Source organism: Aplysia californica, unplaced genomic scaffold (genome assembly GCF_000002075.1).
Source record: "Aplysia californica isolate F4 #8 unplaced genomic scaffold, AplCal3.0 scaffold02211, whole genome shotgun sequence".
NCBI lineage: Eukaryota > Metazoa > Mollusca > Gastropoda > Aplysiida > Aplysiidae > Aplysia > Aplysia californica.
This window is the reverse complement of record NW_004799481.1, coordinates 3,706-13,322: the sequence shown is the minus strand read 5'-3', so window position 1 is coordinate 13,322 and position 9,617 is coordinate 3,706. Positions and strand designations below refer to the sequence as shown.

Here is a 9,617-nt window from a genome sequence, read left to right as displayed (position 1 = left end):
AGACAGACAGACAGACAGACAGACAGACAAATAGACAGACAGACACACAGACAGACACACACACAGAGCGACAGACAGACAGACAGACAGAGAGACAGCGCAGAGACTTGTTTGTAGCGAGCGAGCAGGAAATTCTCAACCCCGCGCGCCACTGGGGTTGAAAGGGTTAACAACAGCCGTCTGTGCACACACTGGCGTTCCCAAGTTCGAGGGCAAGCCTTAACGTGACTCGCTGTTCACGTGGTCTATGCTACAACAACTACCACCACTAAACCATCTTTGCTGGGGGAAGAAAACCCAAGAAAAATCAAAGTGTTGTTGGGAAAATTGCAGAAAGACAATCTATTTACTCATAATTTATGTGAAATTTGACCAAAACCCGTCTCGACTCGAGGGTTCCCGCTAGATCGAGCTCCGATGTGCAATAATGAGGTCAGGTCAGGTGTACTGGCTCGTAGTGCTGACCTTGAATCCAGCGATTGGTTGATTTTCTGTGAACATCCGGGCTGTTCTCTTCTTACGACTCCCATCCCTCATGTCGGAATGAATGGAAAAAATAAAAAAAATCGCTCACTGCAGTCCACTGGCATTGCCACTTGCCCACCGTAAGTATTGAATCTTGTCATAAAACTGAAGTGTCTTCTCGGACATTTTTCAGTCCCGTTCGAACTGCTTTGTAGAGATAGATGTATAATATTCTAGAAACAAACTACGCTTCACCCGCCCAGTCATCGTAGGAATATTCTACTGTACTGTTTACTACCACAGCAGTCAGCAGGGGATTCTTTTCTCGTAGGTTGGTCCAAATAGGGAATTTGTCCCCAAAACAACCACGCCTTGAGGCTGTTGGAGACATGGAGCGACATTCTCATAGACCGAGCACCTCAGACTTCAGTGGAAGAACCATCATGTATTGATTGTAGTGGGGATAGAATCTGTTGATTTGACTGTACCTGTCGTTGTCAGTAGTCGTCATTGCTGGAACAGCTACCACAAGCGTGTTGAAACACCGTGACCTTGTTTATGTAAACCGACGGAGGTTTTGTTTTTTTGTTTTTGGTTTTATTCGCCCTGTCATCTGGACGGCACGGCGTATCACTTCGACTTCGACGCTTCGTCCGCGGAGTTTTTGGATGTTTCAGCATCTCTGCCAATACTTACAAGTAGCGGTCACTTGTAAGTTGTCTGCTGGAACATGTTCTTTGAACTGGACACATATATATATAATAAAATTATGTTTTAGAATCTCAGGAAGAGTTTTAGAATATTGTTTTAAATTGTGTCAGAAGGAATTCACTAAAACTGGAAACATAAAAGTAGACTAAAAGAGTGTTGTAAAAAAGGAGCGCACCCTTTGCGTGGCCTGCTTTAAGTCAAAGATCACAAGATTTGATGCCGTGTTTCAAAATACTGTTTTCAGCCAAATACTGAGCAAATTTTGTTATTAGAGAAGAGAAACAGCCACAGAAATGTCAATGTCAATGGCGGCATTGCCAACAATGACAATGGCAGTAGAACAGTCTCTAGGGCCTCTATAGAGAGTAGATTTTCATGCTTACAAACATATTACATTAATGACTTGTGATGTTTGAAGATTAGAAAGAATGTACACGTATATTAAATTAATGACTTGTGATGTTTGAAGATTAGAAAGAATGTACGTCTTCCTGACAACATTCTAGACTTTCATGGAAGTAATAAAAAAAAAAAAGAAATGTTTCATTTTCATGATTGTTGGGTGGACAGGTTGAATTCTGAACATCCCAATGTGACAATTTCCTGCTTGATTGATTGAGTCTCTTGGCTCTTGGCCTTTATTTTCTGTTCTTTTGCCTTTGGCCCTAGCTAGCATAATTTTTGTGTCTTTGATTATTTGAACAAGTTGAATTAATTTGCTTCGATTTAAACTTTATTTTAAAAGCGTTCTTATCTTGTATAATTTTATGCTTGAGAGTGAATCTTGAAACTTAATTTTAGACTTCAGTTTGAGCATTGCACTAAATAGATCGAAACAGATAGTTCTAGACCTGCTATCGATGTATTTTTGTTTCGATGCGAACTTAAAGATAAATGTTTGAGATTTGAGAAAAGCTAAAGGAGTGAACATTTTGCTTGTTTTATAACGTGTTTAAGTTTTTACCGATTTTTTGAATTGTCAAAAGTTCAGAAAAGGAAATCAGGCCTCTCAGTTGCTCAATTCTGTCCTCCTCTGAAAGCCATTTTTGTGAGGCATCGTGGTGAAATCAGGTGATGCTAGAATAATGAATTCGAACAAATTTAACTGACATTTTTTCCTCTCTGCCAGTTTTAATCAGCTTTTATTTCCCTTGGCTCGACCCCTTTTATGGCCATTCAAAGACACCTTTCTCTGTGGATTTGACTGAAAACGTTAATCAAAGTCAAAGACACCAAAAAAATTTTAATTTGCAGTTTTCAAATTTTATACATTTAAGCTTTGGAAATCACCAAATTTTGGCTGCCATTTTCTCACCAATTTTACCTCTGACACCGCAACCTCCGCCTACTTCAGTCGGAAATATCTCTCTTCTTCAAGACGAGTTAGTTAATTATTTTGTCATCCAAAGCAAGACAGATGACCTAGCTTTAATTCAGTTGATACCTTTAAATTAATACAATGTGTGCCCAAAAATTGATGAGCTCAGTTAATAGTATTTTTTCATCCAAAGCAAGACGAACGACCAAGCTTTAATTAAGATATACCATTAAATTTTTGAAAATATATATATATATATATATATATATATATATATATATATATAATATATATATATATGCATGCCCAAAAATTGGCGAGCACCTGATTTCGCTGTGTGGTGAGGCACTTTTTGGTTGTGGAAACATTCAGACGATGACTGGCAAAGTTGTTGAATCTCTTGAAGACCTCTCAGCTTTAGAAGTTGAAGGATTACAATAACATTTAGCAGAACTTACCAACGTGGGCAATGTAATATGATAAAATCTTTATGGCCAACTACTGGGCTGTTTGGTAATTCTTGTGGGCTGTGGGAATCTCCCGCACAGTAACAGGTGTGGTGTTGGTGGCCTAGTGGTTAGGTTCTCTGACTTGCAACTGTAAGGTCGTGGGTTCGAACTACGTCAGGGACCTGGAGTTACGTGGGAAAGGTACTTTACACAAAATTTTCTCACTTCACCCAGGTAGAAATGGGTACCCGGCTATAGACGGTGAAATATCTTGTCAGTATGTTATAAAAGTGAACGTTTAGAGACAATAAAGGGTTGGGTGCCCAATAGACAGCATTTTCGGAGTCATGTCCCACAGGGTGAAAATGGACTTTGCGCTAAATCAGATGTCATCAAGACAATTGAGGAATCATGAACACATTGCCATGCTATGACCCATGTCGTCTCGGCTTAGAGAAGATAAAAATGGTACAGTCGTAGGTTAAGATCTGCCCGGAGAATGTAGACTGTTGAGGTGTAGGAAAGTCCTAGCTGCAGATCGTCTTCCACCTCATGGGACTCGACTCCTGAAATCTTCACCCTGGTGACGTTTAAAGGGCTGCGCGTGGTGCGTGTTCCACCGGAAGTGGTCATTTTTAAGGACATTTTTAGTTCTGATTCCCAATAGATCCAAACGGACGGAACTTCTCTACTCATGATGCTATTTAAGGTCTTGAGGGCAACTAAACATTCTTTCCATGTCGTGCGCAGAACTTATGAAATGTCAAGGGATTGTGGGTTTATGGAGAGGTAATCATAATGTTCGATACAAAAAGATCTCCATGGTTTTTACTTATGATCTCATCAGACAAATAAAATTCGGGAAAATAATATCTGATTTGCTGACATCTGTTTTAAATTTGTTAGACTGCTGTAGCTTGCAATATGGCGATTGTTGCAACTTTTAGTGGTAGGCCTAATGTGAACTGGTGCGCCATGCTACGAAAATTGGGACTAGGTTGAAAATGGGTCGGTTTTTTAAAAATGCGTCGTATAGGAGCAAGACCATTCTATGGATGTATCTAAAATGAATATCAGACAAATTCCTTTTGGCTTCTAAATATTATGCTCTAATCTGAAACGCAAAACTTCAGTATGGAGGAAGATAAAACAAGTTGTGTAGTTGGGTGGGTTTTTTTGGATCGCCCTGTATTTGCTGAACTTCTAGATTTTTTTAACTTCTGGGTTCTCGTTTAGTAATTAATACACACACACAGAAGCACAGTGATAAACACAAAACACACTCATAGTGATACGTACTCTCACACCCACAATGTGCGCACTCCCATGTCTATGTCGACGCAACATCACACGCAGATAATAATTGAATAATATCCACTCAAGTACACTCATGCGAACACATGCACCCACGTTGTAAACACACTTGTTCACTTACACATTCATTCACACACGCACGCACGCACGCATGCACGCACGCACGCACGCACACACACACACACACACACACCAACAATGTCATGCACTCACTGTTGCATGCATGGCATAAAGAACCATCAAGCATATTGATCGTCTCAGTCTTGTCCAACTCATCTCCTGATCTTTTTTTTTTCTTCCTGATAGAAGAGGCTTTGAGCCTTGAGGGCATCCCTCGTGTGTGTGGCACTCCTTCTCACTCCTCCGCTTGTCCTTTCTAGGGGCTTAATCTTCTTTCCTTATTTGCCTGCCTTTCTTGAAAGTTTCTGACATTTCTCCTCATTCTTTTTATACACTCATATAATAATGATATACACATGCATATATGCAGTTTAATTGAAAACTAAAAAAAGAGGTGTTCATTCTTTTCCGTTTTTTTTTCTTTTTGGGTGAAACTCTCATCTTCGCAGTTTTGTTCTTTCTTTTCAATAATCCTTAAATATTTTGCAGACTGGACTGAAAATTAATCGTTAATTGTTTTGTTTTCCCAGTTGTTCTCAGATTATAAAGGATGGAATCTGATTTTCGTATTTGACAGTCTTTTTTCTTTTTGAAGAGGCTCCGTCTTTTTCACAGCATGGTATCATTCAGGTTTTTTTTCTGGTCTTGCTGTAAGTTGAAGTTTGTTGTATATATAGAATGATATTTTTGTCTCTCTATCTGTTTCTTCCATCATTCAGTTGTTCATGCTTGTCTGTTGGTAAGACACAATGGATTCCAGTGTTCTAAGTCTAAGTTATCTGAGTACTGAACTAAATAAGGCTGACGTTTAAGATGTGAATCTCTGTTACACTTGTTTGCCTTTTTCTTATTATATGATGTCTTTAAGTGTGTAGCTGGGGTAACTTCATTCTTGTTCTGGATAAGGAAGAGAAAGGTAATGTAGCGATCAATCATGAAAATAATAGAGATGATGATTCTTACTTTAAAATCATATGTGAAGATCTTTATGTTATAATGTACTGTAGTTTATTGTAACCTTTTGCATGTAATTTAAATTAACTGTGATTGCGTGTGTCAGTGGAGATACAAATATTACTACCTGTGGTAGTTCGAGGGTAATCTTCTGGGGCTGATAAACTCCAAAGTAACTCATTTTTACGTCAAGTAAAACAAGATAATATTTCAGGGACATTTTTTTTTGTAGTTTACATCACCCGCACTGTAAGTTTTCAAGGAATTTATAAAACATATGACAAATTTGATTTTTATAACCTTAAATTTTCCTTGCTGCAAATTTCAATGTAGATTTTCTTTGAAAAAAAGTTTATCCGGCCCACACGATGTATATTGGAGCGCTCTCTTAGGCCTGTGGAAAACAGGAATGATTTTTGTAACCTTGAACTTTTTCTCTCTGCTCTTCCATATATTGAATTCTATTGGAGTGATCGTCACTCACACACACAAATACAGTTTGATTTACTATTGTAGAAGGGAATGCCAGAGGTTTGTGTGGGGGTTACAGGTGGGAGTGGAAACTTTAACCCTCCCGTGTCAAGTCTGTCCCAAGCACCTGAGTCTCAGCTCTCTCTCTTTTTTTGGGGTTGCGTTGCAGAAACAGAAAACTATAATTTCTCGGAGGGTTAATGTTGAATATATATGTATCATCACTGCATCTGTAATTTGTTTCGATTTGAAATGTAAATAGTTGAAGGCATTGATCATCTCTCCCCTCTCACGCTGTCGGGGTGGTGTTGTGTAGCGTTTGATAGTTCTGACATTTGCATCCTGTCATTACGTAGTGATAGCGAACTCTGTCATTTTGTGGTTTCTCTCCGCTGTCTCTTTCCTGCCTACCCGCTATCAACATAATCACGTGTTTTTGTTCTTTAACCCTTTGTTAGGTGGTCTTGAAAGTTAGAAAAGGAAAATATATGAGGAATCTTGTAGTCACGATAAAGAGAATCAACCTCGTATGGTATATTCTAATCCATTTTCTGTCCTGTCCAATTTGCTTAGATACAAAGTTTGTCCGTAAACGACCCAAAGTTTGGTGACTGTCCGAAAGTGTGGCCAGTGGTTTTTAAAAAAAACTTATGTTTACTATGGTATTCAGCTTCTTTACCAACTATATATTATATATGGTTGCTTTTAAGGACAAGCGGGCTACCCAGATTTCGGGGGTTTTCTTAACTTACACCAAAAGTAGGCATTGCCCTACGTACAGGAGACGTTTTTTTAATTGTTTAATTGGTGTGTATATTTCTTTGGTTTTAGAGAAAACTCCTTGTCTTTTAAAGAAACTGAACAAGGGTCCAAAACTTTACCTTCGATTTTCTCAAAACAACATTTTTCAGGATAGCCCCCTTGTGCTTAAACGCGACCATTATATATGTTTGTTTTACGCCTGTGAAATATAAATAACCTGTAAGTTGGTCAAGGTGCATTTTCCTGTTTGTTTAATCAAAGATTGAACATAACAAGATAGTTCACTCCTCTCTTTGAGCCAATTAAAAAAAGTGTCCTCAAAATTTGGTGCCGCTCTCTTCGAAAAAGTGTGGATTTTGCAAACAGAGTCAGCCTTATTGTGGAAAAAACAATAAAAGCAAAACTAACGATCTTTGGTTTAATTGAGGGAGAGTTTTTGTGTTGTGTTTTCATCCTTAGTGTGAAAAGGTTAATCTTTGAACAACTTAACAGTCCCAATCTTCTCCCCTGCAAAATGTTGCTTTTATCACACTGACTTGCGATAGTAGAATAGAACTTGGACAATTCATCTGTGAAAAAATGATAATCGAGTTTTTTAAAATTAGAACTATAGGGGAGATAATGCTGAGGGGTACTCTTGAGTTCACGTGAACTAGGTGTTATTATTGTAAGTTATCTGTGGTATAAGATGCGATAGAGCGTCCTTTGTTGTTTGATCAGTGGCCTGTTTGCCTTCACCAGGTTCTTGAGTGACCGTTGACCTACATGTTCTGTACAGTGGAACCTGCGTAGAAAGGAAAATAGAATGGCTCTATGTGTGGTAAATAGGATCCTCATTCTTTTCTGTATGGTTTGTTACTCTCCTGTAACACCTCTAGTCTTTGGCACTTGTATGACGTATTTGTGGTGCAAGTGCCGTAAAACTTGAACTAAAACTAAACAAACTAAATTGCTCTTGTTGCTGATATCTCTTAACCCCCCTTTCACACACACGCACACACTTTCTATGTCATTTTCGTCTCTTTCAGGAGGCCCAAGCCACACCAACTCTCTTTCTCTTCTTTTCCACTTTCTCTTTTTCTTATTTACGAGCTCTAAGGCCCCACACGCATTCAATCAGCATTTTGTGACTTAACACATTTTTACTTACAATTCATACATATATGTGTTTATGTAATCTTTTAATGCATTCGTGTGTACTGAAGCATATATATGCGTATTATCACAAAATTAGGTTTTTATTTCCAGATGAATAAGCAGACCTTCACTCCTCTCCCCCGCCCCCCCCCTCCCCGTTTTTGTCTGTCTTTTTGCAAGGTTGAGTGCAGCAGCTTGAACTGAGTAGAGCCCGTTGGGTTGGAGCAGATCTACGACACAGCCACACACGACTCCCTGCCTGTAGGAATTGAAGGTCGGCGGAGAGGAGGAGTGCTGTGTGTGTGTTCTGTTTTTGTCCACTCCGGACTGGGGAATTATTTTCATTCAAGAAAACTGGAAACGTGAAAGTTGTGTTGTTGTTGGTTGTTTGAAAGGAGAGTCATTTCACTGACTGACATTTTCAGTTTGGTGGAGCGACAAATTCATGAAAGAGATCCCAATACATTGATGCGGAAGTGAAAGAAAAGAGACAGTGTTTTATGTCGGAGAGATTTAAAGAGACAGTGTTTTATTATAGTAGGACTTGTGTGGGGTTTTTTGGCTTCGTCTGAGCTTTTCTCAGAAAAAGGACCATCTGTGTTTGGCGAGTCCTGTGTTGACCACAAAGACTGCACCATGGACTGGACAATGATCGACCCGATCGGCACCTTCTTCTGTCTGGGTGACATCGTCGATGGCGTCTTTGTGCCGGCCGATGATTGTGACGGTGAGTAGTGACGTGTGTGTGTGTTTGTGTGGTTTGTGTGTGTGTGTGTGTGTGTTTGTGTGGTTTGTGTGTGTGTGTATGTGTCGTGCGTGTATGTGTGGAAGAGGGGACTTGGGACATCCTCATCTGGGTGGTTGGTGGGTGCTGCTCTCGTGTTCATTCCTTCTTTCCTCGATCCTACCTAACATTTGTCGTCCTCTCTCTTCCTTCTTTTCCTTTGATACGTTACACTCTAGTAGTAGCACTTGCATCTTCCGTCTTTGCAATGGTGCTCATATGACCTTATGCAGTTGCGAGCGCTGTAAAACCTCTACTAAAAAAAAACCCCGACTTATTTTTGTGTTCATGCTGTGAAACTCATACTTGAACGAATGCTCCTTCTTTCCTATCAAACTTCTATTGTCCTTTTATATCTCACCCTTCTTTTTTTGCGTTTGTTTCTCTCTTGTAACACCTCTAGTCTTCGGCACTTATATGACCTTATTGTGTTGCAAGTGCCGGTAAAACACTTTACTTAAACAAAAGGCCTGAGAGCCGAGTGTTCTGTTTGCCGTGGCCGGCAGCTTTATTACTATTGATAGCCTTCAAGCCTGAGAGCAGAGATAAAAAGTTGTTCGGCCGCGCTGCATCAATCAATTAAATTAATCGGCTAATCAACGAGTGTGAAGTATTGCCGAGTGTGTGCTGATGTTTTCCTAAGTAGGGAATGAAGTGTTTTATTAAGGGCATTCTTGCAGTCATAAATGATGCTGTTTTTTCTGCTACTATTTTTTTTTCCTTTTCTCCCTTCTCCTTGTTCTTCTCTGTAATCATCATAAAAATATCTTTCTCCTCACTGACTGTTGGGGGCACTACAGAAACATGTTTCTCCCTTTTTCTTTTCTGTAATCAACAAAAAAATTAATTTCATTCTCCTTACTGACTCTTAATGCACTCTGCAGAAACATGTACGAGTGATGTTGTGTTTTATTTGCTGGATATTTCCTGACTGTCAGCACACAGAAGGTTTGCTCCTTCTTTCTATCAAAGATCTATCGTCCTTATCTCTCCTCCTTTTTTTGTGTCTCTGTTTGTGTTGCAAGTGCCGTAAAACTCTTTGAACTAACACAAGCATTCTTCCCTTATACGGGGTTGTTAGAACAGGTTCCACTTTATTTCTGTATAACGTTTATATATATATATATATATA

General features: G+C 39.2%; 1 long non-coding RNA gene across 1 annotated transcript; it reads left to right on the top strand.

Moving 5' to 3' along the window:
• The first annotated feature begins 639 nt into the window (after positions 1-639).
• Positions 640-8,752, top strand: LOC118479105. The gene is made up of 2 exons (XR_004859482.1): positions 640-1,176; positions 7,882-8,752. It is a non-coding gene; the product is annotated as an uncharacterized LOC118479105 (long non-coding RNA).
• Positions 8,753-9,617: the final 865 nt, after the last annotated feature.